Genomic DNA, 27,820 nt, shown 5'->3' on the forward strand with positions numbered 1-27,820 from the left:
TATTGTTTTGTAATTAGACCTAGATACAGGAATGCAAAACCATAATTAATATGAATAGCAGTGGTTATCTGTATCTACATCATTCTCCCATACTTGACACGGTCTGAGAGTGGATGTGAAGAATATATCTTTTGCATCCAGAAATGCAGAATATCTTCTGCATTTTTTTCTTACTTAAATCTGTCCAGCTGCTCTTTGAACCAGTCTGCAAGTCCACTTGCCGACGCTTCTCTCCCCGACGCCCTTCCTCAGCCCTGGCTAGCTCTTCTGGGGAGAGGTGCGGGCAGGTTTCTAGCACTTCCCGCTGGACCCTCGCGGGCTTTGGGAACCGCTCTCGGAGTTCCAAAGAGCAGCCAGCAACCCCACAGCAAATTACGAAGAGAGTCTTTCTCTGGAGGCGAATTCCGTTTATTGTAATCCAACGGGGAATACAATAACTCGAAGGGGACCAGGCGTGCCGCGCCGGCATTTGCCAGAAAGGCGCGGGCAGGGCAGAACGCGCTGGAGCCAGACAGAAGAAAGCGCGAAACGAACCGCGCAAACGAACTAAATATGGAATGGGGGAAAACCGAACAGCCAATGGGGTAAAACCTCAGAGGGGTTCGAGAGTGGTGGGATACGGGGGTACATCCAATGAAGGATAGACAGGGGAAGGGTCCTAGGTCCTCTACCAATCACCCGGCGTCCCGGATGGAAGATTCTAGGTGGATGGGAAGGGACACCGAGTGACGGACAGGCATCTGGGGTAAACAGGGGGATGACTTGGCATTTTTGGGGATAACGGACACGCAGGGGAAAGGCGGGAAAACCTGGGGAGAAACCATTACAGAACCGGGGGTACATGGAACAAACCTATACATAATACAAATGTAATAAAACATAAAAAAACACAACTCCACATCCACTACTACTTGCATCAAGTGCTTGAAGATCCATACCCAATTTACATTGTGCCTTCTGTAGAAGAAGGCCACTCTTCACAGAAAACAGAAGAGAATTTTGGGAGTCTTTCTCAAAAAAAGATACAAAGAGCTTGGCTAGAATGAAGTAAACTGGACAGACTGGCAGTAGTAAAGTTAAAGAGCTGCTAAACTGCACTTCTGATCTAAGCTTGAAAGACATTATACTTACCTTATACCTAGTTTTCTGAAGGCAGCTAGCTGTTCCATGGGATGCCATGAACTGTTTGAACCTCTGATTTGATTTAGAATACTTGCAGGGACTATAATCTTATCAAGAAAACCATAGAGGCACTTGTTCACTATTTTGATTGTGTGGGAAACTGCAACTTCCTTCATAACCTTTCTAAGGATTTTTTTTTTAATTAACTAGAAGCATACTTTTGCATGAGGAATTCCATGTTTTGACCTCATGGTTCTGTCTTATTTTTGCTCTAAATCATCTTATTTTTTAACAGGGGCATGGAAAAATCAGAATTCTGTGACTTACTAAACAGACAGTGTAAAGTAAAGCCTAATGGCAGTTATGGAAGAAAAAGGCTTAAATAAATGCTCCACCAATTGCCTTTATGCCAGTGTTAGATAAATAGACATCAGCAACTCTTAGAAGTACTGGCAGATGCATACATTAAAAGACCCCTAATATTAGATATGTCAATGCCACATTTATTTTTTAAGTCAGCAGGAAGTCTCACAGTAATATGATGTGCAATTCAGCACTTTTACCTCTATCAACTTCATTATTTGAACTGGGAACTAGCCCTTAAATTTCCAGATACATTGTATATAGATTAAATGCTTTCAGACAAGTACTTACTTGTATCTGATCCTTCTTTTGTTATTAGAAATACTAAAGCAGTGGAAACTCTTTATTAAGCAGTTTTCCATCTTGACTGGTTTATTCAACTTCCACTTAAGTGAAACTGAAGGCCATACTGCATACTTTGTGATGATTTTTAATAATTCAATGCTTGAAGTGAAACCTTCCTAAAATACAAGGTAACATCTTGAAAAAAATATTCTGTCAATAGAATTTAATGATATTTAATACTGTTTTCTCAGTTTCCTCTATGAAATATATTAGTTGTGTTCTTGCAAGTTAGTAAGCATAAGGAAACTCTAGATATGACTTTCAAATCACAATTTTAAAGAATACCAAATATACATAACCCAAACAAAATGCATAGTTGACCTTTCCTTAACACTGATAGTTAAAGAGATATACTCTGTTTTTGTCTCCCTGCTTTCAAAAGAAGAGAGTAACTTGTGCTGTCAGTCAGGGGTCGAAAGTTTGATAGTCTGATTTTGAACCTGTTAAAAAGATTTCAGTAGAATTTCTCAAGCTTTAGACAACTATGGTGTGGTAGGAGAAGTTTAACACAGGCCTTATTTGCCTTCTGTCCTGTACTGGTCATGGCTGGCATTGATCACGAAAGGTGCTGCGGGACTGCATTTTGGATTTCTCCTGGAAATTGAGTTGATAATACAGAAGTGCTTCTGTTATTGCTGTGCAGTGCTTACACATTGTCAAGACCTCTTCAGCTTGTCATATACCCCACCAGTGAGCTGTCTGAGAGTTCAGCCAGGTGTCGGGAAGGAACACAGCTATGACAGATGACCCCAGATGAAAGGGATATTCCATACCATTAGGCACCATACTCAGCAAAAACCTCTGGAGATTGTTGCCTGTCCCCTGCTCAGGGACAGGCTGTTCATCAGTTGTCTGGTGGGGATCAAAATGCATAACTTGGCCTTTACTCTCCTGGTTTTTAAATTTTCCTTCTCATGACATTATATAGCAATAGTTGTTATTAATTTTGTTACTATAATTATTTTATTTCTGTTATTAAACTGCTCTTATCTCCACCATAATTTTTCTCACTTTTACCGTTCTGTTTTTGTACAAGAAAAGTTAAGGAGACAGACATTCAAAAATTATTTACCTCTCCTTTAGGTTTAACCACTCCCATTCCACCAATAAGGAGAGATAAATACAAGTAGAAAGAAGTGGAAAAATAATAGTTTAAATAGAAAAAAAAAAAGAAAAAGATATCACAACGGGCAAGAAAAACTACCATAAAAATTAGTAGTTATAAAGTATACATATATATATATATCCATGAAATATCCATGACTCCCCAGGAACCAAGAGAAACCAAAAATGGAGGAGAACCCCCTCCCCCAAGATGGCACTCTCTGCAGATGGCTGCATGTGGAGATGTAAAGACAAAGGTGGTGGCTGCTGTCACCTCTCTTCCAACTATAAGTGGAGAGACAGAACAAAAAGACAAAAAAAACCCCACAGAAATCAAACCTTCACAGGTACAAAACTCCCTCTTCCCCTAACAACAACTAACAGATGACATGGACAAAAGAGCCCCACGAAACCTAGAGTCCAAAAGCAGTCAAAGGCCCCTCTTATCTCTTGGCAGCATTTGTATCAACAAAAGCGGCTGGAATGCATCAACAGTCCAGTGGCTGGAACTCAGACAGTGACTGGAATTTGCAGTGGAACTCTGTCTTTTCCTCATCAGAAATGGCCAGCATCCAGCTGGGCGATGGCATGGAGCGGGCCAGTTCTGTTTTTCCTGGAATAATGATGTCTATAGACAGCACACACAGAATTTGCTTTGGAGTGGTTGAGAACTGCAAGATGCAGCCTGCTGGAAAGCCTTCCCAAAGCAACCCCTTGGGGAAAAAAGCCCCAAGATAGGAAATAAAACCAAGGGAATTCTCCTCCTGCACTGCCTCAGCTCTTTTTTTTTCAGAACAAAAGGCAAAGAGTAAGAGCCAAGAGGCAAGACAGTGGTGTTGAACAACCTTGACTTTAAAAAGAAACAGCACTCCAGTCCCACAATTCTGTTTCCAGGTGCAGGGTCTTAGAGAGGCAGTACCAATTTTGGGCGCAGATAAATATGGGATAGAGTAATGTCTTGGGTTACCTAGGACACCTTCCAATTCACTTCCTCTATTCTGCTGTGGTGGGCTGAAGGGAGAGAGAGATGTAGCTGACATCTGGGATTTTACTACTTATACTATTTCATACCTAAATTTGCTATTGCTGCCCAAAAAACTTCTTTTGAGAGAATGAATGGGAAATGTTGAGACACTGGAAAGGGAGTTTACAGGTCAGAGTAGATCCAGGGGAGATTAGCTTCTTATTTTTGAACTCTGAGAAACATTGGCCTACAAGGTCTCATAAGTTTCAGAGACTGAATGTGTTTACAACCTCTTTACAACTGCTATTCTGTATACTGTAGGGCTGCTGTTATCAGTACTGTAGGGCTGCTGTGAACTGGCTTTTTCTGAAACTAGTACACAGGTGATTCGATATTGTTTTTTTAGACAGTGTAAGCTTCTGCTTTTAATGATAAATCTACTGTCAAGTGTTCAAACTAGTTGAAACCTATATTTTATGACTTATATATGCCACGATATGAAAACTGATGCTCAGTCCTTAAGAGAGTAATGAGTAATGTTATGAAAATTTTTCCTAGAAGAATTCTTGGCCTAGTTCAGTTTTACATGTGAAACACATATCTCAGTGGGCAGGATGATAGAGCATATTTCTTAAAGTTGACATTGACAATTTGACCATCATAACTAAATGATATTGATCCTCCTTTCTGCTTCTATAACACTTCCTAGTCATAGAGACAGTGTTACTGCGAAATATAGTAATTTGAATTCTATATTTTATTATCATATGTTGCCTCACTCTTTTCTACTTTCTTCTAAACAGCAAGATATTATGCATCATAGTGCCCATTGTCCTCCGGGCATCAGTAATGAGCAAAAAGAACTGCTTAAAGAAATGTTAAAATTATGGTGTGCCTCACAGAAAACCACTACTTAAAGGATAGACTTAGGAAACTGCTTCCATTTTAGAACTGCAAATATCTCGGTCTGATATTTGGTCCATACTTACTGGAGAGCAGCACTGCAAAAAGACACCTAGCTGTCCTGGTGGGTGGCAAGTTGAATATGAATCAGTAGTGCCCTGGTAGATGGGAAGGACAGCTTGGGTAGTAGCAGGCACAGTGCTGAAGCGATATTCGGACTAAATAAATAGACTCCACAACTCGAGGTAGTTATGAAGTGGGTATGTATGGGAGCGCTCGGCACAAGTGAGATCACTCTCTGAAGTCTTGTGCCCCGAGCTGAAGTTTGCCCCCTGACTTTATTCACAAAGGTGTTACATATGCAATACATTACACAATTTTTCTATGCATATTCAACCCCTGGCCCCGCCTGTCTTCGCTTCCCATGCTAAATAGGTCCACGCCTTTCTGGGCACGCGTAGTTCTTTGTGAGGGTTTCTTATGGGGGTCCCTGGTGGTCTTTTTATTTATATCCTAGTCTTCCTCAGCATTGAACTTTTGAACTCTCCTCCTCTGCGCTTGCGCTTTTGGTCCTTTGCTCTCTTATCTGGATAAGTTCATCATTTTTGACATGCTGGCGACATAGGGCTTCCTCGTCTGGGGTCTTAGCATTCTTTGTCCATTCCGGTATTTGTCCTTTGCAAGCAGCTTTAGAGATCTTTGTTTTTCTTTCCTATGCCCTTCTGTGCAGGGGTTTTTTTTTAAAATTCAACACACAATTCTACAAACATAATACATTCATTTCTGATACACTTATTTTTGATACATTCTTTTTATACATCTATTTTGATACATTAATTTCTGATACATTCATTTTGTTAGTTTAAGTGATCTCTGGAAAATCTTTTGTTTCAGTCCCCCCTTTTCTTAAAACATAGTAAATTCTTTTACTACAGGGGTTCTGGTTTCATTCCTAGCTTACTATCATGATAGTCTTCTTTTATCAGGATCCCATGAGTTCTAGAAAGTGAAGTTAGAATGGCTACACGCTGTAACATATTCCAATTCCACACAAGTGTTAAAATAGACATTATCAGACTTATGGTAACCAATATTAGTAAAACAATAATGGGGTGACATAGAGTGTTCATGATGCCCGTCGCAGTCGGTGACCACCCAAACAGTGCATCCCACCAGTTATGACTCCCGTCTTGTTTTATTCTTTGCAGGACTTTGTTTATTTCAGTTACGTCATGATGGACTGTAACTAGAGTTCTCTGCCCATTTTTATGAACCTCCTCTATAATTTTGATTAGATCTTGATGTTTCATTAATTGTTTTACTAGGGTCAGATTCATCCCAATAGTTGTGGGAGGTAATTCATCGTAGGTTGTGTAGTTTGACTTCATTAACTGGTGGGATACGACTGGTGCTGAGTATATAAAATCACACCCGGTAATCTTGATGAAGTTACAAATACAGAAATTTGAATGATTTTTACTAGACAAGGGGACTATGTTTTTATCAATTTCTATTACGTTACACACAGTTCTCAAACACACACAGCCATCGCCTATGTATACTAGTATAGTTTGTTGGTTGTTGTCTGGGTGGATTTCAAAGTGGCAAATACCCTGATCAGTGTCAAGGCATACGTCTTGAGCACTAATTAGATTACTCTCACAGATGAATCCTTGTTGCTCTCGAGCAATGCAAGGCTCTAGGTTGATGGTTTGCCATTTCCCTTGGTTTTTCCAGGCCCATGCTCTGTGTTCTGAGGGGTAGAGTACTGACTTTTCATGACTTAATCCTAGAGCAATGATGGGGTGAATAGTGTGAACTGTGGCATTACGAACGGTGAGCACGAAGGCAGTAGCTGTGGTAGTGGTGGGATCATATGTAAAATTTACCATGGTCCACCAAGACTGGAGGTCTCTCTCAAAGTCTGTAGCACTGTCCCAGACAACTTTTCGTATTTCTACTGGAAACACCCCTTCACTTCCTTCTCTTATGATTAGAGCAGCTGTTGACTGTATCCATAATTGCGCTTGTATACAACTAAGGGCTAAAGATATGTTCTCTTGTGCTCCTCCTAATGCATCTATCAGTAAACTATGGTCATGATCTTCAAAGTTTCTCCATTTTGGCAATACTCTTGAAACTTGCCACTGACTATTTCCCAGTGCTAATAGAGATGACTGTAAGGGTTGTTTTAATTTGGTTAGGTCACTAGTTGCTATAGCTAATTTATTCATCAATATTTCAGAGTCAATCCCGTTTAGAACTCCTAACCCGGTCCCTAAGATCCCAGTCAAATCCCTTTGCATTCTATCTCGGAGGTGTACTCGTTTCTGTAGCCACTTTGTCCATCCTTCGAAGGACGACCTTAGGAAAGGGGAGCAGGCTGGCTGAACTGTCGAGATATTAATTTGCATTAACAGTTCAACGCGTTTAAGGGACCATTCTGGGTTAAATAACAGTTTTTGTTGGCCCGTATTCCTTATAACATATGGCCCGATTTCATAAACTCTAGGTTCAAGATTGGATGGTGTATTTTGGGTTTGCGCTTGAGTGCTGGAGTGGGTCGTAGCTGGTTTGGCTATAGCATTTATTATAAATTTAAAGGACAGCCCAATAGTGTCACGGGCCCAGAGGCAAACCACTTTACTAGTTTGTTCTAATTTGAATTTGCACCAACAGTCTAATTCACTTGGATGGTTGCAAATCTCTTGGCGATCATTTACACTGATTTGAGTCACTTTGTTGTGGGTAGTCCCATTAATCATTCGACACCCTACTTCAATTACTTCTCCTATGGTCCCTTGGAGTGACCACAAACCCTGGTTTTGCCACTCTTGTTGGGTATATATTTGATTACTGTGTATGACCAGAGTTGTTAGATTTAAACCTTCTAAATCGGAAGTTTTTCCCATGGATCCAGTGTATTGAGTAAAGGCTTGGGACCAAGGCCATTTAACGTCGTTCTGACTAGGTTTACCTTCTAATTGTTGGAATGCAGCTAAGATTGTAAACAATATTTCAGTAAAAGTCCCCACCCACCATGACATACTCATTTTGTTCGAGTAAATTTTAGTTTTAGTTCACCATCACCCGGTGTTATCTTCCAAGTGGCTTCTGGAGCTTTCTTAACCCGACTGTGGTGGATCCAGGCGCTTTGTTCTTTAATCTTGATTGCAGTGAAGGTAGTAAGGAGTACTTGGTATGGTCCCTCCCACTGTGGTTCCAGGGCTTTCTCTGTAAGAGACTTAATATATACATAGTCTCCAGGTTGTACATCATGTACTGGTGCATCGAGTCCCGTACCCCGAGTTCCGGCTATATATTTCTCGATTGCTCTAAGTTGTTTATTTAGAGCGATCATATAGGAGGTTAGTGATACATCCTGGGCAGACGTTCCCTTCTGCACCCCATATGGTCTTCCATAAAGCAATTCAAAAGGGCTCAGTTTTTCTTTGGTCCTGGGTTTGGTTCGAATCCGCAGTAGTGCTAGTGGGAGGGATTGGGGCCATGGCAAATTAGCCTCCTGTCCCAGCCGTACAATTTGTTGTTTGATCAAATGATTCATTTTCTCTACTTGACCACTTGATTGTGGGTTATATGGGGTGTGAAGTTCCCAGTCTATGCCCAAGTATTGGCTCACCTGTTGTACTAATTTTGCAATAAAATGTGATCCTCTATCTGAGGAGATTGTAGCCGGGACCCCAAATCGTGGTATGATTTCTTGTACCAATACCTTAGTTACCTCTCGAGCTTTAGAAGTTCTGGTGGGGAAGGCTTCTGGCCATCCTGAAAAGGTATCTGTTAGGACTAGTAAAAACTTATACCCCCCTTTTCTTGGTAATTCCGTGAAATCAATCTGCCATTGTTGTCCTGGCCCATGGCCCTTCCCAATCTGGCCAAGTTTTGGTTTGGGAATATTCTTGGGGTTTGTCTGGAGGCAAAGATCACATTGTCGAGTCACTTGAGTGATGGTGGCTCGTAAATGTCTAGCTATGATCTTCTCATTCAGATATTTATACAAGGCATCTATTCCCCAATGTGTTTTCTGGTGCTCTTCCCTTACTAGGGACCATAATAAATAGAAGGGTATGACTAACTTTCCTTCTATGGTAGCCCATCCCTCTGAGTTATAATGTCCTTTTTGCTCTTGAATCAATTTTGTGTCTAATTTGTTGTATTTTGGCTTACCTTCGAGGGAAATCTGCCCATCTGGGATCAGTGCTACCTCAGTTATCACCTCCATCCTTGCTGCTTCTTTTGCTTTCCTATCCGCCAGCTCGTTTCCCTCTTCCAGTTCTGAGTTTATCCTCTGGTGTGCCTTAATGTGCATGATCGCTACTTTCTCTGGCAATTGCACTGCTTCCAGAAGTCGCAGTATTTCAGATGCATGTTTAATGTTTTTCCCTTGAGAGTTCAGCAGTCCCCTCTCTTTCCAGATGGCTCCATGAGCGTGCACTCTTTGCAGGTGGTTACTGCGTACCCGGCGTGCCGTTTTCCATTGACGACATAACTGCTTCCATCCGTAAACCAGGCTTCTGCATTCTCGAGAGGGGTTTCCTTCAGGTCAGAGCGGCTGGAGTAGGTGGCCTCAATGGTCTCTAGGCAGTCATGCTCCACTGGTTCTCCTCGGTTTCCACTGAGGAAGGAAGCTGGGTTGACAATGTTAGTCACCACTATCTCTACGTCATCTTGTTCTACCATAATAGCTTGGTACCTCAGGAATCGTTGTGGGGAAAGCCAGTGTCCGCCTTTCACCTCCAGTACTGCAGACACCGTGTGAGACACTAGCACAGTCATTCTCTGGCCCAGGGTGAATTTACGTGCTTCTTGGATGTTCATTACAACTGCTGCTACAGCCCTGAGGCACCCAGGCCACCCTTTAGCGGCTGTATCTAACTGTTTAGAGAAATAAGCAACTGCTCTCCGGTATGGACCGAGGTCCTGTGCTAATATTCCCAAGGCAATTCCTTGCTTTTCATGGGAGAACAAAAGGAAAGGCTTACTCACATCTGGCAGTCCCAGAGCTGGAGCTGACATGAGGGCTTTTTTCAGTTGGTTGAAAGCCTGTGTAGTTTCCTTTGTCCACTGGATGTCCCTGCTTTCAGTTGCAATTAGTTCATATAAAGGCTTTACAAGCAGTCCATAATTATAGATCCATAATCTGCACCACCCTGTCATCCCCAGGAAAGTTCGTAACTCCTTTACAGTTTGAGGTTTTGGGGTTTGACATATTGCCTCCTTCCAGCCTTGGCCCAGGCTACGTTGTCCAGCACTGACTTCGTAACCCAGATAAATTACTTTTTGTGTGACTACTTGGGCCTTTTTCCTGGATACCCGGTACCCTTGGAGCCCCAGAAAGTTCAAGAGGCTTACCGTCCAGGCCACGCATGCTTCCTTTGTCCGTGTGGCTATCAGGATGTCATCTACGTACTGTAACAGCTTTCCTTCTTCGGGAGGGGCTTTCCAAGTCTCCAATTCCTTCGCAAGTTGCTCTCCAAACAGAGTGGGTGAATTTTTGTATCCTTGTGGGAGTCTCGTCCACGTAAGTTGGGTCTTCCGCCCACTTTTGGGGCTTTCCCATTCAAATGCAAAAATTTTCTGACTGGCTTCATGGATAGGAAGGCAAAAGAAGGCATCTTTTAAATCTAAAACGGTAAACCAAGTTAATTCGGGTGTTAAGCAAGTTAATAACGTGTAAGGATTGGCTACCACAGGATGCAGGTCCTCAGTTACCTTGTTCACAGCTCGCAGATCTTGTACTAACCGGTATGACCCATCAGGTTTGCGCACCGGTAGGATAGGGGTATTAAAATCGGACTGACACTCCTTGAGAATTCCTAGACGTAAGAAGTTTTCAATTATTGGGCTAATCCCTTCCCTATCCTCCCTCCTCAAGGGATACTGTTTAACCCTGACCGGGTGTTTTCCTTCTTTTAGCCGGATCTGTATAGGGGAAGCATTTTTCGCTCTCCCTGGTACATCAGAGGCCCACACCCCAGGGAATACCTGATCCATTACTTCTCCATTAATTTCAGTTTCTCTCGTGATTTCGTTAGTGGTTAGTATCAAACTTAATATTTCTACATATTTTTGATCGTTTACCTCCAGAGTCATTTCCCCATTTTTAAATGTAATGGTTGCTTGTAATTGTGCTAGCAAATCCCTGCCCAAAAGTGGCTCAGGGGAGTTAGGCATATATAGGAATTTGTGAATCCCCCACTGCTTTCCCAGTTTGTATTTGAGTGGCCTGAAGAAAAATGCCTTTTCAGTTTGGCCAGTCGCACCCGTAACTATAACATAATCATCTCCTATAGGCATCAAAGCTGTATTTAGAACTGAGTATGTAGCCCCAGTGTCAATTAGGAATCTTACTTCTTTCTCCATTTCCCCCAGCTTCAGATTTACAACCAGAGGGCCTGCTGGGGTAGTCTCCTCCGGTCCTCCCTAATCTTCTTGCACATGGGCCACCATTGCCCCCCTTTGATTCCCTTGACCATTTTGTTTCCATTCTGGACAGTCCCTCTTCCAATGGCCCTGTTTCCGACAGTTTGCACATTGATTTCTGCCCAATCGGGGGGGGCCCTGCCTGGATGGCTCCTGCCTGTTTCCATGTTTTCCTCTCCGCTCCTCCTGTACTATTGCTACTAAATTTTTCATCCCTCGCTTATATCCTTCCTCCCTGTTGCTAAAGACCCCCCAGGCTTCTCCCAGTAGATTTTCTAGATTCCGGGCGTTTTCTCCTCGAATCTTCTGGAGCTTGCGCCTGATATCCCCTGTGGACTGTCCCAAAAATAGATTAACTAGTTGCTGTATTCCCACCTCAGATGCAGGGTCTAGTGGTGTATAGCGCCGCATTGCATTTCTCAAACGGTCTAGGAACTCTGTGGGGGATTCCGAGGGTCCCTGTTTGATAGCATATAGAGCTGACCAATTTATGGTCTTAGGAATTGCTCTTTCCACTCCCAATATTACCCAGTCTTGGTACTTTTTTAGCTTTTGTCTCTCTTCTAGCTGATTTGGGTTCCAGCCTGGGTCTTGAAGTGGAAAATGTTCCCTTAGATCTACTTCTTGTTCTCTAAAATGGTCTGCTACCAGATCTCCTGCTGTTTTTAGAACCAACTGCTTTTCTGTTTCAGTGAACGCATCTAATAACAATTGAATGTCACCCCAGTCTGGGTTGTGTTGCTTCATAATGTATCGTAAACGTTTAGCAGTGTTGACTGGGTCATTTCGGTAATCTCCTGCAACCCTTTCCCATGCTTCCAAATCAAGGGTGGAGAATGGTACCCTGACTAGTACCTTTTCTCCCTCTGATGTCACTGTCTCTCTTAAAGGGGCTTGCAGTATCTGTCCTCTGGTTCGGGATGCAATTGGGCTATCTGTAGGGGTTAGAGCGTGTGTTCTTTCTGAAGGAAGAGAAGGGGTGGGTGGAACAGGTGTATGTGATGCAGGTGCTGCAGGTGCAGCAGGTGCAGCAGGTGCTGCAGGTACTGCAGGTACTGCAGGTACTGCAGGTAATTCAGGTGATGCTGGTGGGGTGGGCTGGGGAGTATGTAGTGGAGGTATTAGTGGTGATGCCTGTCCTGAGTTCTCACCTCTTCCTTCTTGCCTTCTTAGGTGAGGACTAAATAGATTACTTAGATCTTGTTCTTGCTCTTCTAGTGCTGTGCGATAAACTTTATCTGTCCTGGTGCACCTCTGTCCTATACTACAGGCTGAGCAGCACCGTTTAAGTTTCCCCATTTTGCCTCTGTTTTCTCTTTCCAGAGCCAGAACGAGGGGATCAGAGGGGGCCCTGATGCCACAGTCCCTTTGCCACTCAGGGTTATTTCTAAGGGAGAAAAACATATCACAATAAGAAACTTCCTCCCATTTCCCTTCCCTTCGTAAAAATAGCATCAATTGCAGCAAGGTATTATACTCCAATGTACCTGTAGGAGGCCATCTGGCCCCCTCCTCTAGGCGATAGAGTGGCCACCAATGGGAGCAATATTTGATCAAGCTCTTTTTGTTTTCCACGCCCCCTTTACCTGCTATTTCCTTCCAGTGAGCTAAGATACACCCTAATGGGCTGGCCTTGGATATTTCTGTACTTTGTTTTGCTCCCATTATGCCTCCTAGAGCCTTACAAATGTAATCCAGTAATCCAGGCCACTGGGGAGGGAAGAAGAGAAACAAAAAAAATTTTTTTTTTTTTTTTTTTTTTTTTTTTTTTTTTTTTTTTGTTAGTTAGGACTCAGCAGCAAATGTTCTTGATTTTGCACAACGACTACCTAGGAACTAGTAATGCTTGTAAGTGGTGTTTGCAAGTCCTGCCTTTTACTAGCTGCGCTAGTAGTTAGCAAGTTTGGGCTGCGTTCTTGCTCACCAGAGACAGCCCGCGCCGCGTCGCGGTATCTTAGCAACAAAAGCGCTGCGCTTTTCCGGCCCCGCCGCGTCGCTTAGCAACGCCACGCGGCGACTTCCGGTAGCGCCGAGGCTTCCCGGCTTCGCCGCGTCGCTTAGCAACGCTACGCGGCGACTTCCGGTAGCGCCGAGGCTTCCCGGCTTCGCCGCGTCGCTTAGCAACGCGACGCGGCGACTTCTGGTAGCGCCGAGGCTTTTACTGTTTCACTCACACAGACACACATATATACAAGCACGCACGTCCGGACGTAACAAACACACCACACTGAAACGGAGATCTCTCTCTTTCACCTCGTGAGCTGCACAATCAGCCCTCCTTTAGCCGCGCAATCAGCTCAAAACAAAAAGGAGAGGCGGGGCCTCTCTTTCTCCTCTGGAGCTGCACAATCAGCTCCGGAATTTTAACCCTTTCCTCCCCCTTTAGCCGCGCAATCAGCTCAAAACAAAAAAAAGGGGGGGAACACCCTCTCCGCCGATCTTACCCTTGGTGGCGGTCTGCTTGCAAGCCCCTTTGGCAAACCTGAGCGCAAGAAGCGTTTTAATGCGACTTATCAGTGCCGTTTTTAAACAAAAGAAAATAATACATACCACTTTTGTCCGTTTATCGACGGGCCGTGCTCTGCTCCCTGTAGTGTACAGCCGAGGTCCAGAATCCCTCCGGGGAAAATGCCCCGCGGCGCCTGAGGGTGTCTGCCCTCCACCGAACCCACAGGTGAGCAGAGAAGTCCCTTCGTGGTCGCCAAATGAAGCGATATTCGGACTAAATAAATAGACTCCACAACTCGAGGTAGTTATGAAGTGGGTATGTATGGGAGCGCTCGGCACAAGTGAGATCACTCTCTGAAGTCTTGTGCCCCGAGCTGAAGTTTGCCCCCTGACTTTATTCACAAAGGTGTTACATATGCAATACATTACACAATTTTTCTATGCATATTCAACCCCTGGCCCCGCCTGTCTTCGCTTCCCATGCTAAATAGGTCCACGCCTTTCTGGGCACGCGTAGTTCTTTGTGAGGGTTTCTTATGGGGGTCCCTGGTGGTCTTTTTATTTATATCCTAGTCTTCCTCAGCATTGAACTTTTGAACTCTCCTCCTCTGCGCTTGCGCTTTTGGTCCTTTGCTCTCTTATCTGGATAAGTTCATCATTTTTGACATGCTGGCGACATAGGGCTTCCTCGTCTGGGGTCTTAGCATTCTTTGTCCATTCCGGTATTTGTCCTTTGCAAGCAGCTTTAGAGATCTTTGTTTTTCTTTCCTATGCCCTTCTGTGCAGGGGTTTTTTTTTAAAATTCAACACACAATTCTACAAACATAATACATTCATTTCTGATACACTTATTTTTGATACATTCTTTTTATACATCTATTTTGATACATTAATTTCTGATACATTCATTTTGTTAGTTTAAGTGATCTCTGGAAAATCTTTTGTTTCAGTGCCACCCACCACTAAAGCAAGGTGAATGCTCTGCACTGAGGTGGCCCCACCTCGAGGGACGGGGGCAGTTTTGGGCACTATAATATGAAGGATATAAAGCTGTCAAAGATCATTCAAAGGATGAATAATTTCATTCATTCACCATGAAAATGGTGAATGGTTTAGAGGGGAAGCTGTATAAGAAGCAACTGAGGGTCACTATCAGGACTTAAAGAATGTAGTCAGTTTATTTCAAAGCCCTGTTAAAGAAGGAAGTTTCCACAAGATGAGCCACCATCAGGCACAGATGGCACATAGGAAGGTGTTAATTTCAGGCAAAATGTTTGAAATTAACAGAACACGCAACATTCCCCTGTGCAGACTGTGAGAAAAGCCTAGGTGCAACAAATGGCATATGCCAGGCCTGAGGAGGCTGTTGCAGCATTTTTGAGAGAAAGAGGACATGACTTATGAGATTTGAGCTACTCCAGTCTAGGCCTCAGATTTGGGCCTTGTGAGGCCTTCAAGCCTCTGACACAGTTAGAAATTAAGAGTGTGTGCCGCAGTCAAAAATAGTATTAAGGTGTGATGGGGACCACTGGGCTGTCTGGGTGTGAATTAGTATAGGTTTATAGTGTAAAGTTTAGTCCACCTTAAGGAAAAGGAAAACAATGTTAGCTTGCCAATCAGAGTGCCTTTGTTTCTGTAAACCATATAGAAACTTATATAAACTACCATCTTATCTTGAATAAATGGAGAATGATTGATTAACCACATTGGTTCAGATCTGCGTTTGTCCTGTCCAGCTTCCTGTTTTCTGAGATTCCCTGGTTTTTGGAGGCAAATCTGGTTACCCCATTTAGACAATAGCTCCCATCATGGCAAACTGTGGGAAAGGAAGCAACTGCTTACAAACATGCCATTCCAAGTTATGATAACAGCTCATACCTCCCTGGATACCCAGGTATAAAAGTGGTACCTCCAGAATAATACTCTGAGGACCCCCACCACTGAGAAAAAAGAAGGGTCAGCAGGATGCCACAGTTATCCACATGATGGTGACTGTGTTCTCCCTCCCTCCCTTTGCCTCTAAATAAAATCTGTACTATTGAATTTGTCGTATGGTCTTCTCTGCACCTTAATTTAGGCAGAGACATCTTTTAATAGCAAGACCATAATATTATTTCAAGACTAGGATCCTAACATTTTTCCAGTGGATCATAACAGTTACTGAAGTTGTTCAGCTTGGATAAGAGGAGACTTACATGGGACTTCATTGTAGTCTACAGCTTCCTCACAAAAGGAAATGAAGGAGACACTAATGTCTTCTATCTGGTACCCAGTGATAGGACCTGAGGAAATGAGCTGAAGCTTTTGCAAAGGAGATTTAAGTTGGGTATTAGAAAATGATTCTTCACAAAGAGTGTGTCTGGGAACAGGTTCCCCAGGGAAGTGGTTGCAGCAGCAAACCTCATAGGGCTCACGAAACATTTGGATAGCACTGTCAGGCTCAGAGGTTGTCCTGTGCAGGGACAGGAGTCAGACTTTGAGGGTCCTTAAAGATCCCTTCCAATTCAAGGTATTCTATGATTCTTTTCTATGACACCAGAACATGAGGCTGGGGCAAAGACTGGGAAAATTTTAGAAGAGGTCACAAAAATTCTTGTCTTACTTTTTGTCTTTTATAATGATTTCCTTTGTTTTATATACAGAGTAAAGAAAGAATATATTGTGAAAATATGTAGTGCTTCCCGAGTTCTCCTTCCAAATAAACCTGCATATGGCTTTCAAGTGTATTTGAGTAAAATACCTTTGTGTTTGTAAATTAGCTGTTTTCTTCTTAATAGTCTTTTCTGCTTAGAAAACAAATTGCACTGCAATTTATTGTATTTATTTTAGAGAACATGTTTGAATTCTTTAGAAGATACTAGCTGAAAAAAAATCTTTTGTTTGCATTAAAAACAGAGTGGCTGGTTATTTTTGCAATTAAAGGAATTTCTTGAGGTAATATGATAGAATGTGTATGACTTGAAAGGTATTTCCTTTCTTCCCAAAACACCCAGATAAAAACTTTTTTTAACAGTTTCATTTTGGCAAGTGATAATATTTAAGAAGGGAGATAGAGAGGGAGATTGTAAATTGAAGGTTGTTTCACTGATTCTTTTTCAGCAAACTCTCCTCTTGCTGAACTTCTGAACTATTGAACTCTGTCTGCAGCAATTACTTAATGCTCTTTCGTTTAGGGCTGTTAACATAGACTGGTAGAGATGCCATTTAGGATCCTGAGAGCACCTTCTTCTAGAAAGATGAAGTCACACCTCATATATTTTTTCTTTTATTCAAACACAAGTTAAGAAAGATTTTAAGGGAAAAAAAAAAAAAAAAGCTCAAGGTTTTTCTGACAGTTTTTCAGTATAGAGATGACTTCAGGGACATAGAGAAGACCGAGTCTGGCATATGGGACATATCTTCGCCCTTCAAGTGGAATTAGAAGAGTCTAAGAAAGCACTGCAGAATATGAAATGGGATTTAGTGGAAGAAATTTTTTTGCTACTTTTTCCCCCACTTTCCCCTTTCCAGGGAATTACATGCCCTAAATAAAATAAGACACAAAAATATCTCATATATACACATATATATATTGATACATACACACATATGTATGTGTACATAGATATATATTTATATACACACACAAATATATATGTGTGTGTGTGCGTGTGTGTGTGTATACTTAAAAAATAAATAAAATTTTTTGGTGTCTTAGATTGCTCTTTGGAACAGGTCAGCTCTGTTTCCATGTGTGTGAGCATATGCATCTTTGATTTCATATTACATACTTGGTATCCTATTTCTCATTATCTGAGGAAACCTACCTGGATAAGACTAGAATAGAAAATTTTCATTTAATGGGATTGTGAGCATGAATTCTTTCTTCATGAAATTTACACTGCTCTACTTTTACTAGTAGAACGTGTAGAATGGTTTTCATAATTTTAAAACATTTTTAAAAAGAAGCGTTTTAAATAGAATTCTAAGTTGTTTCAGAATGGTATGAAATGTGAGAAATGACAGCTTGCATAATCCTTTGAATTACTGTAAAGCATGACTTAGGGAATTTCTTGCTTGATCTTCTAAATCCTTTCTTAATTCTATGCCCCTGTGAATGCAAGTAGGATTTCATTCTAGACATTCAGTGTCCTACACAGATTCTATAAAACACTTCTAGAAATAATTTTTATGGCTTTCAAATTAATGCAAATGTATCATAACGATGAATTTATTTAGTATTTATTTATTAATTGTTTTACTATCACTTTTAAGTGCTGCCAAAAACTTGACTGTCTTAATAACTAAATATTAAGATAGCCATGTAGGTTTGTTGACTTAGAATGCCTATCAAACAATTACTAAGCTTTGGTAGTGTGTTAGTTTCAGAGTTCTTAACTACTACTTTTAAAAATAATTCTTTGTATATCTTTGATTTTCATATGTATTCCTAAGCTAGAACCAGTGTGATAAAGGTTTGACTTTATGCAGCAGTCTCTTTAGGTCTTTATATTTGGACAGTTTCAGTTAAAGTGCTTTTTATCAAAGCATTCTTTTATTTTTTTTTACGATGGTTGCAGCAAATCTATTTAAGCAACTAATAGCCTGTAGTTTTTTGATCTTTGTTTTAAGGATTCATTTTCCTAACTTTTATTTATTCTGCCTTGATCTTAGGTACATTAAGACAATTTAACAAGTTACAGAGTTACTTCAAATATTTGAATTAACTACAGCACCACAAATAGAGATACTCTTTTATTATGGGATTAATGGACAGCTACACTTTAAAATGAGAACTACTATAGTGCTCTATTCTGCTTTCATGTAAAAGCCCAAGTAGGATCTGGTATGGCATAGGGGATGTATGCTTACTAAATTTAAAGCTAAATATTTAAATTTAAATAACACTATGGGAAGAGAGTGCCTGCACTTTTGGAGTCAAAGTGATGCTGACAAACTGAAAAGTGGGAGGGTAAATGGTGAATTCTCCAAGAAAGGGATGTAGCAAGACAGAGATAATCAGGCATCCCATACAGTATTCAGAAAAACTGCTCTGGTATGTGTAATATGTCTCCAGGTTTACTTGAAGTAATATCTGAGTATAAGGTACTCAATGCTGCTGTAAAATACAAAAACACAACACTAAACTAGGTCCTTATGAAAGGGAATTTGGACTACAGGACTCATGAAGTAGTCTTTATCTCTCGTCCAGTAAATGTTGTTTTGGGGTATTGCACAAAGTAAAGCTTATACACTCATTGAAAGGAGCTCAGTGAAGCAGGGGCAGGGACAGTTATTTTGCTAAAATTCATTATTTATGAGAAAATTTGACTTTGAAGAACAAAGATTGAAATTGTCTTTTTACACAAGATGCACTGATTCCATGAAGAAAAAAACAGTGTGTTTGTTAGCCAGGATAAGAAGTGGTGTTTTGACTTAAACACCCTTATGACAATTTGAAATACTTGGAAAATATTTTAATAACAACTTAAGAAAAAATAATGCTTGCAATATGTAATATGCCTGGGGAATCTGTGGTCTCTGTCTTGGAGGAAGCAACTTTCTAAGAACACTATAAGCATAAATCTGTAGGGAAAAAAGGTCAATTATTCCAGGCTCATTTCCAGTTATAAGGTTCTTTGATTAACTTCTCTTTTCATTAGTTGCCTAATCACAGTATTACAGAGGAGACTTTCATATCTGTTTTTTGACTGTTCTGAATTTTCTCCATCTAAAAAAACCCCAGCCAAATCCCTAGCATTGCAAATGCTAGAATTGGCAGTGTAATTGCATTGCAACAGAATAAAATGGGAACTTTATCCTGCAAAATTCCTTTCCCAAGGTATATATACTTACCAGGAAAATATAAATTTTCTGGAATAATGCTTAGGTGACTATATTCGAGACTTTTTTCTATAGATTGTTCTTTCCAGTAATTCAACAATTTTGTGCATAGATTTTGTCTTTATTTCTGATTCTGTTGAAAGAGAGCTTGGTACCATGTATATGAAGAGAGATTCAGGTCTGCCACCTGTCTTAAATCATTACCCCAGTTACTAAGCTTGTGATGCTTTCAGTAAATAAAATTTTTGTGTAGTACGGTGACAAGTAACAATCTCTGGTGAAACCTTAAAAAATTACCTTTTTTTCTTTTAATGTGCAGTTGCATATTTAAGATTCATGAATTAGCTGGTTTAGTCCTTATAATATAACCTGATAACTGAATATCACTCAGGGCACTAAATTGATATGTCATTCAGTGTCAAGTCAAAATGCTTTGCAGAAATTGTTATCAACTAAGCTTGTATTCCCATCAGGGAAAAAAAATCTACTTAAATTGGCAAGGTCTGCTTTAGCCCAAACCTGTGCTGATTGGCATTATTTATATTAGAGTAATCTAAGTCTGAATCAAACTCTCACTAGCCATCTTGTTCTTTTGAGATTTATGTCGTCATGTAAATACCTTGCTCATCCTATTTATCCTCTTAAATATTAAAGCTTCAGTGATGTTTCTCCCTGCTCTATTAATTTTTGTCCTTTTTGAACATCTAAGTGCTTGTTGAGACTAATATTTAAAAGACAGATAGCTGAGGAAAAAAAGAGATGGATTACTTAGTTAAAAGTTTTTGCATAGTGGTTTTTCAGTATATCTACTTTACAGTTTTACTTCTTTCTAATATGTTCAAATTCTACAGATGAAAACAATTCATTGTAGTGTGTGTACACAGTTGAAAATGCAAAATACCTCTTTTTAGATTTCATTTGTTGTACATAAAGTGGCCAATGCTAGCCATGGGATAGAGAAAGAATGAAAAAATGAGTTCCAAATTGCCTACTAATTCTGCTTCACATGTAAGCAAGGATGTAACTTTCAGACATTATAGATTTTTTTTTTTCTTAAATTCTGCATGTGGTCTTGTGGACATCATATAAAATATTAAAATATTTGCAGGGTTACTTACTCTGTGCTCATCCCTGTCATGGCTTAATAACAGCACTGCCAAATTCAGTGCCCCTGTACCCCTTTCCAAGGCTGTCACAATCCAGAAGCTGCTCTCAGTCATATCTCCTTCGTAGCTGCCAGCTAGTCCCTGCTTGGGAGCTATTTGTTTCTTCCTTACCTGGGGGTCGTGACCTGTTTTGGGTGAATAGTTTTGCTCCAGCTCTTTTGTCCATCCTTTCCTTAAGTATTTCTCTTTTCTCCCTTCCTTCTGCTTTTGTGCCCCTCCCATCCTGCCACTATGGCTTGTGCCTTCTTTCTACCACATTGTCCCGCTGATCTAGTGTGATTTCCTGAATGTCTTCCTGCCCTCACTTTGTTTCTACTTTTTTCTTCAAACTCTATTGGTTTTCTCTTCATTGTTCCTCTTTTTAAAAATGTTTCTGCAAAGGCTCCACAAACTCCTCAGTTTGGGTCAGGTTTGGTGCATGGTGTGTCTGTTTTCTTCGTAGAGGAGCCCGCTGGAACTGTGTCAGAAGTGTTATGGTTCATGGCTTAAACATTGTTATGAAGGACTTTTGCCCATTAGGGTGAAACTATGTATAAAGAAGCTGTGCCCACTGAAGTTCACTCCTCCCTGAAGGTGCCTCCTAAGAGGAACTTTGGGCTGTGAGTCCAATTTACTACGGGAACTTGAGATAAGATAAAGGTTACACTATTGTTCAGTTATCTCAGGTCTAGGAAAAAGCAAGCATAGGTGAGGGAGAAGAATGCATCCAAAAGAAAGCAAAACTCAGCAACTGTGCTGAAATTCATCCCTGGCTGGGCTAGAGGTGGGGGAGGTCATAGTTCACACAATCATGTGCCAAGGCCAGGTTTGCACACACTCCTCCAAAACCACGGGGAGAGGAGGTGAGTTTTGTGTGTGGCATAACCTCTGACCAGAGAGAGTTAACACCCATCCTTCCTTACACAAACTGGCTCAGCTGTAAAACTCCCCACCCCAGGAAGGCCACAGCCATGTGACACAGGAGACATAGCTAAACGTTGTCATAATCCATCAAATAACCCTAAAGCATCCCCCAGACTCATTCCTGATGCCTTGCACCAGAGAACTGCGCGTGATGCAAAGCGATGCAACCAATCCAGAGTCTGGTGCAAGAGACAGTGCCAAACCTGCCCATCCCAGGGAGCACCTGGATGCTCCCACCTCGCCCAAACAGATATTAATTCATTGGACTCTATATTTTTTGAGGGACTTTTATTACCAAGAAGACCACATGGAAAGGATGAACAGGATGCTGTTTAGATCTACCGAGTGGTGATATTTTCTACTCAATCTGACTCTGTCATTCTCTTTCTTGCCCCCCACCTCTTCTCCTATTTCCTTCTCTCTTTCTCTCTCTCTCTCCATCTCTTTTTTCATTTACTGGTAAATCAAATCCATACTATACTGACTTGGGCATATGATTTTATTTGCACCTTAATTCATGCAGAGGCATCTGTCTGTCACACTACAACACAAAATAACTCATGCACTCACTCTAAGATGCAAAAAAAGAAAAGAAAGCAAATTTGATTTTTGACCTTGCAATATATAGAATTCCAAAAGTTGATTGGAGGGTAAAATTGCCACCTCTCCAACCACACTGGTCAAACCAACAGTCCATCAAGTCTCTCCTCCCACACTCCCACTGAGCCTTTCATTTTTAATCCCATTGTACTGGACAATAAATGTCTACATAAGTGCATGTATGTACCATAAATAGATTTTTGACTGAAATAAGAGAATATAAAATATTTAATTTTTATGGTCCGATAAAATGTTGTTACTTACTCTCAAGTCTCTGTGCTCTTCTTTAAACAAATATGACTAATGACTTAATTAAAACAGCCGCTTCCTGCCCCAACCCATCAGTGATGTCCTATTTAAATGTTTTGAAGAATAAAAAGTTTAAAAATTATAAATAGGAAATTAATGCTTCAAGTTCACTTGTTTTGGGTTTTTATTACACATTAGAGATGAATAGATGTAAAAGAGGTATTAAGTTTTAAGGGAGTTCTACTAAAACTCTGTGCACCACATACTATATTTCTGTCACCAACTGGATTTTTATTCATGAAGTTCTAAAGTGAAGATGCTAGAGTCAAAAGATAATAGCCTTACTTTTTTACTCTGGATTTTTTTTTTTTTTTTTGCTTCAGTAGAATTAACCATATAAACAGATCAACAAATAACTAGTCTAAGTAAAAATATTCATTTTAATGTCTTTTTGTTTAAAAATTGTGTTTGTAAAACTGAAGGAAAGTAAAGTCAAATAAAGTTTTTTTTTGCATTTTATATCTTAATGTACTTTAAAAATGTATTTTTTAACTAAATAAAAAGGAAACCAAATTACATATTTAATGCTTGACAGGCAAAATACCTAAATTTAGTCAAATACATTCATATTCATATTAAAAGCATGCACTTATGAACAAATAGGATATGTAGGAATGGAAAATCTGTTTATTTTACAGTGGGGGGAATAGCAAAAAAATCATGTTACTAAGAGTATCTGCTGGTTCAGATGTACCTAATCCCTAATATTAATAATGAAGAAAATTAAAGTAGTCTCCTACTTGAGCACTAATTCCAAGATTACATTAACTCAAACTAATATGTCTTGAATGTCAGTAAATTATCTTTCACAGAACAAATTCTGAGTAACATAAGAATTTTTGAGAATTATGTGCTGATATATTCAATGAAAAAGAGAAAGGAGAAGAAAAAGGCAACTGGAGATTTACAACATGCTTTTAGGCAATGACAAAATAAGTTTTCCTAGAAGAAAAATAATAAAGCAAAGGGCTCTGATTATTATCTATATCTACACACAATTATGTTTCTGATAAGGAAAATAATTACAGTCATGGACAGTTCATAAGACTTAAACACATGTTTTAAATCAAGCATATTCATATTAAACTGAAGAGGCATACAGGTTGGTGCTAATGTGATAAAAATAATGGAATAAACTGATTTGTTTTGGGATAGAATATTAAGAGGGAGGAAAAGGGAATATGATTCTAAAAAAACTATTCAGGTTTACTATTCACATAATCCTATGAAACCTGTATAAATATCATGTAATTCAATTTTTCTCCCTTACAAGGATGTCACTTTTTGCCTTGCATTTAGCACCTACTTATTAAAGACTTATACTTTGATTTACTAAATTACAAGTAATGAATATTTTTATTATTGTTGTAATTATGAATGATTTGTTTAGAAAAAACTATGATGATTCTGAATTTAGTTCTGTTGAAATTATGAGGAGTTCTGCTCCTTTTCTACAATAGTTATGAAATTAAGTTTTAATCTTATTCTGTTTGACTAAGGAACTTAGAGTTGTTCACATTCAATATCCTTAATCCCTTAATTTTCAATCTTTTTTGCTGATTTTGAAAAACTTTTGAAAATTTTTGCAAATATAAGCACAGAATTTGTGAAGGTATATAATAAAAGTAATGGAATCCTGAGCTATTGAACTTGCATTTGTGTGTTGAGTTGTTATGCAATTTAGACTAGAACCTCACTTTTCAAAAGATTATTATCGCTGCTGTGCAGCTAATGAGTCTGTCACTAAGACTGTTCATCATTTCTGAAGCAATGAAAAAAGTGAGTTGAAGCTGTCATTGTATTAACTATACAAGGAGGATTTTCCAGGTGTATGCTGTCTATGCCCTCATTCAAAATGTGTGTCTTACCATTAAGAAAAGAAAAAAAAAAGAAAAAAAAAAGAAAAAAAAAAGGCACCTGCCATGGCAGCATCACAAACAGGAAGAGGAAGGGTCTTTTCAAGAACATTCTTGAGATGGACCAACAATTGCCTATGTAGCATACATACAATCTTTTCCTTAAAAATTGTAGTTCTTACTATAATGCAGTAGGATTATACATGCCATGAAAGCTGAAAATTAGTCAGTGTACCAGTCACAGGTTTGTAAGAGCACCTGCCAATAAAAAAAAAAAAAAGGTTGCAAACTTTTCTGTAGCTTTATGCTGATTTGTGCTCAGTGCAAGTACAGAGGAGTATAGGTGTGTCTCTTGGCCTGGAGCAGTGAGGAAGGTTGCAGCCTGATAATGCATGGCAAGGACTTTAGAAACACTTTTGAAGTGGTAGTCAATTATTTGAACTGGGATCTTTCACTATTCCTGCTATGTCACATCTATTGGAGGTAAGGTTTCTCAGGATGAAATTGATGAAAAGCATATTTTGTCTGAGAAAAAGAATAATGATATGAAGAATAAGGATATAGGAAAAAATCTAGATCAAAAAAATAGAATACAAAGCACAGTATGATCCATGTTGACATGCCTGGTACGACATATTTTCTGTACACTAGCAGACGACAGACCAAGCAACTTAGGAAAGATGTGCAATGAGCAAAGGTGTGCAATGAGACGAAACTGCAATGATTTCTTATCCATATCCTGGCAACAGAAGTTTTCATTTTATTCTAAGTCTATGTCAATGATGGCTCTATTTCATAGGAGCAGAGAGCAGACATATCAGATAGAAGTGACACTTCTAGGGAAGGGCAAATTTGGAAAGAAAGCATAATGTAATAATCTGACAGTGCCCTAGTATGAACTCTGCAAATGCCAGCTAGTGACTGTCTATGGACAGGAGAACACACTGCCCTTCTCCTGTCTTTTGTCAGCTGTTACCTGAGATGTAAGCCCCTTCAGAATTAGGTGCAAAGAAAATTTACTGATAGTAGTTTTACTTAATGTGCCATGAATATCTGAATATCTCATTAGTTTTCATTTACATGAAGAGTTATTTTCTGATTACAGATTTCAGTTGATTATGATTTCTACTTTGTTTCTTATGGTCTGTTATAAAAGAAAAGAAAAATGAAGTTTAAAATACATTTAGTTGTTCAGAGTCTAAGAAGGGACCAATTGAAAAGTTCTGCTCAGTGGCAGTAGACTGATTATCAGAAAAGTTGTCTGTGTTTTCTAATATTCTTGCCTAGGGACATGTAGGGATTTCTCAATTGGCGCAGGTAAAATAAAAGTGACTTCTGTCCTCACCCCTTTTGTTTTGATTTTTTTAGTTAATCAAAACATATTGTGGAATCTAGGTATGTACAAAATGCTGCAGTCCTAAGATACAACACTTTACCACTATTTTGCACATTTGATAGTACATGCTTAGTAGAACAAATTTTGTGAGCTATAAATTGAAACAAAAACATCCATTTCATAAATTCATAAATATTCAGTTTACGTGATGTGGAATATTTGCTTCCTGATAGGACGAATTATGGCTTGTCTGTGTATCAGTGTCCATCTCTCCCACTCAGAAGTTTCATCACAAATTTCAACCTATACTGCACAGCAGTTCAGTATAGAATCAGTGGTTTAGCGTGTTTTAAAATCTGTTATGGTTAATTTTAGGTGAACGCAATGCACCTAGGGGGAGTTTTCATCCCCAGTCACCTAGGTAAAAAGTTGATGCACCCTAGAAAAATGAGACTGCAGTCCCTAAGAGGTGTTACAGCCCTCACAGTGCTTCACAGATGAGGATATGCTGTGCATTCCCAGCCCTGTGTCCACACGGTGAGTCTGGGTACATGCTCCCTGAGGGCACATGCACAATATGCAGACTCAATTTACCACTAACACATCAAGACAGAATTATGATTTTAGAGGCATCACAAGCACATGATTTGTGTTCACATAGATGTACAAAAGCCTAAAGAGAGCATCCTCTTTTCCCAAGATTAATTTTGCTAGTAGTTCTGTATACTGAAAAATACCCACGACCTTTTATATGATTTTCCTCAACCAGTTAGACCCTAGGCCTCCATGTCATTCATCATACAGTCCTCAGAATTCTTACTCTACTTGCTGGCAAGTCCAGATTGAAATGTTTTAATGTCTTTGTTTTTATCTAAACCCAAATTTTCATGAGCTGGGACCTATTGTCCAGTTTGCAGGCTAGGAAATAGGTAACTTTAAATGCACCATTATTTTGTACATTTACACAGAGAATTGAGACCACAGTCATGAAAACCATTAAGAATTTTATGAAGTTAAACAAGGCCTAGTACAAGGTCCTGGACTTGGGTCACAACAACCCCATGCATTTCTACAGGCTGGGGGTGGGAGTGGCTGGAAAACTGCCCAGCAGAAAAGGAACTGGGGATGCTGAGCATGACCTGGTGTGTGTCCAGGTGGCCCAGAAAGCCGGTGGCGTCCTGGTCTGTATCAGCAATAGTGGAGCCAGTAGGATCAGAGCAGTGATCATCTCACTGTATTTGGAATTGGTGAAGTTGTGCCTTGAGTCCTGTGTCCAGCTTTTCGTTCCACTCACTGCAAAAGAACACTGAGGCTCTGGAGTGTCCAGAGAAGGGCAATGGAGCTGGGTAAGGGTCTAGAGCACAAGCCTTATGAGAAGTGTCTGAGGGACCTGGGGGTGTTTAGCCTGGAGAAAACAAATCTAAGAGGACAGAGTCATTGCACTTTATAACTGCTTGAAAGGAGGTGGTCTCCTCCCTAGTAACAAGAGGTAGGAGAAGGGGAAACAGCCTCAAAATGCTTCAGAGGAAGCTTAGATTGAATATTAAGAAATGTCCTTCAATAATGTCAAGCACTGTGCCAAGCTTCCCAGGTAAGTAGCTGAGTGGTTAAGTAAGCAACTCTAATTCTATAAAATAGAGTCTAATTAGAGGATATAACGGGCTGTGTTGGTCAGTCACAGATACAGTCAAACAACCAATACTGACCAGCATCTTGATTATGGGTGACTGGGTGACTGGTTTTTAGCCCCTTTGTGTCCTATTCCTTGTGCTTACTTTTTTCCCATCCACTTTCTTTTCTCTTATTTACTCCAAAGCCACTCTATTCCTAATAGATTTTCCCCTATTTTTACTAGAGGTTTACTACATCTATACCTAAATTTATTATGATGGATATGGTCACTGGGATATTGTTGGACTAGCAAGGCTCTGTGCCTTAACACTCTTCCAATTAACTTCTGAATAATTTTCCCTAATTAAATGCTCTGTGAGATCTGGACATTCCTTCTAGCATTATCATAGCTTTTGTCAGCTCCTTGCTATGCTGCTTTTGAAAACTAACCAATTTCCCATGTCATGTCCTATAGTTTCCCATGCTCTGTCCATTTAGCTAAAACTCAGTGAAAAGCAGAATC

Source organism: Taeniopygia guttata, chromosome Z (genome assembly GCF_048771995.1).
Source record: "Taeniopygia guttata chromosome Z, bTaeGut7.mat, whole genome shotgun sequence".
NCBI lineage: Eukaryota > Metazoa > Chordata > Aves > Passeriformes > Estrildidae > Taeniopygia > Taeniopygia guttata.